The sequence below is a fragment of the Myotis brandtii genome, unplaced genomic scaffold, assembly GCF_000412655.1.
Source record: "Myotis brandtii unplaced genomic scaffold, ASM41265v1 scaffold32, whole genome shotgun sequence".
Lineage (NCBI taxonomy): Eukaryota > Metazoa > Chordata > Mammalia > Chiroptera > Vespertilionidae > Myotis > Myotis brandtii.
Genome location: NW_005362269.1, coordinates 3,118,409 through 3,120,136, shown reverse-complemented (window position 1 = coordinate 3,120,136; position 1,728 = coordinate 3,118,409). Strand labels below are relative to the sequence as shown.

Here is a 1,728-nt window from a genome sequence, read left to right as displayed (position 1 = left end):
ATGTCAAGGGGGGGGGGAAGGTGACATATGTAATACTCTTTGTAATACTTTAAGCAATAAAACAAAATTTAAAAAAATAAATGCCAGTGACTGAAAATTAAAAAAATAAATAAAATAAATTATATAGTGAATGAATGAATAAAAAGCTCTAAGCCTCTTAAGAAAAGTTTAAGAAAACTGTATAAAAGACAAGCTGAAGTAACTTCAAAACGCATTTAGGCCAGTCTTTCTTGTTATTGGTGAGGAAATGGTAAGCCAGAGAGTAAGAGGGCATGTTGTTTTAATCAAGGCCTGCACAAAAGGAAAGAATCTTCAGAAGCTCTATTCTGGAAGGCAGACCACTCAGAGCGTGTGAGGAGTCCCAGATGCAAGAATACAAAATACTCTGAATGTACTCAAAGGCAAGTGATATCTGCAAATAAGATTTCCGACTGGAGGCACCTGCATGTGGAGCTGCTTTCCTGAACTCCACTGAACTAGAGCTCAGTGGTGCTCAGAAAGGTGGTCATGGGCATAGGCCTGCTCTTTGTGGGCAACCTCTGAGCTGTCACTATTGCACATCTAGACTCTAAATGCCTGGCAGTGACCTAGACCTAGATCCTCCACAGAATCCTGGTCCTCCAACTCCTACTATAGTACTTTTCCATGCCAACACCCTGCCCCTGAACTGTGAATGCATTTTCTTTAAAAAAAAAAAAACATAATATCACCCAGTTTTACTCTGTGACTGATCCAAGTATCTACATGGCCAGCTCACCAGTCTCTGTTCAGTGTTTGCAATACGTCAGGCCCTCTGCTAATGGTTTCCAAGAATTATTTTATTTAAAGGTCATAGCACCTCTTACAGGCAAATACTATTCTTATTCCCATTATACCAGTGAATAACCTATGCATCAAATCATTTAGGTAACATGTCCAAGGTTAACAGCAAAAAATCAGGGAAGGAGTTCTGCTTCAACTCTCTATATGCCAATCCGCAAATCTTACAATCTGCTGCCTTCTCTCCATGAGCCCTCAACCCTGGATACGCCTTTATAGCAATTTTCACTGGAAGGTGCCTCATTCTTTTAAGTTCGAATTCATTGTCAGGCCTAAACTAAGAATTATTGAATGTTTTTTTGATATGCCAGACCTCCCAAGTAACTTAGGAATAGATTCTGCCTTACCTTCACCCAAAGTATCTAATCTTGCATTTTTTTCAAATCTGCTGGCAGAATACTCAGGAATATATTTTAAGATAGAGGAGCTATAAGAGCTTGGCTATATGAACAGTAACTTCCCCCATATCTGTATTTTGGCATATTCTGTCCTGTGTAAATACTTAGTTATAAGTATTGTAAATAAGAAGTAGTCATTTTGCCCTGACTGGTTTGGCTCAGTGGATAAAGCATCGGCCCGCAGACTGAAGGGTCCCAGGTTCGATTCCAGTCAAGGGCATGTACCTTGGTTGCGGGCACATCCCCAGGAGGGGGTGTGCAGGAGGCAGCTGATCGATGTTTCTCTCTCATCGATGTTTCTAACTCTCTATCCCTCTCCCTTCCTCTCTGTAAAAAATCAATAAAATATATTTTTAAAAAAGAAGTAGTAATCATTTTATTTATAACCTCAAGCTTAAGGAATCCCAAAGACCATTTACTCAGGGTTTTTAGTACGATATCCTTCTCTTTCCATCCTTTCATGCAAGTACAGTATATAAAGAGTTAGAATCATGGTTCTCTGATTTAAGGT

The 1,728-nt window shown here is 39.4% G+C and overlaps 1 long non-coding RNA gene across 2 annotated transcripts in view; it reads right to left on the bottom strand.

Moving 5' to 3' along the window:
- Positions 1-1,728, bottom strand: part of LOC106726822 — a 146,420-nt gene that overhangs the window by 35,488 nt on the left and 109,204 nt on the right. The gene's annotated exons all lie outside the window — the stretch shown is intronic.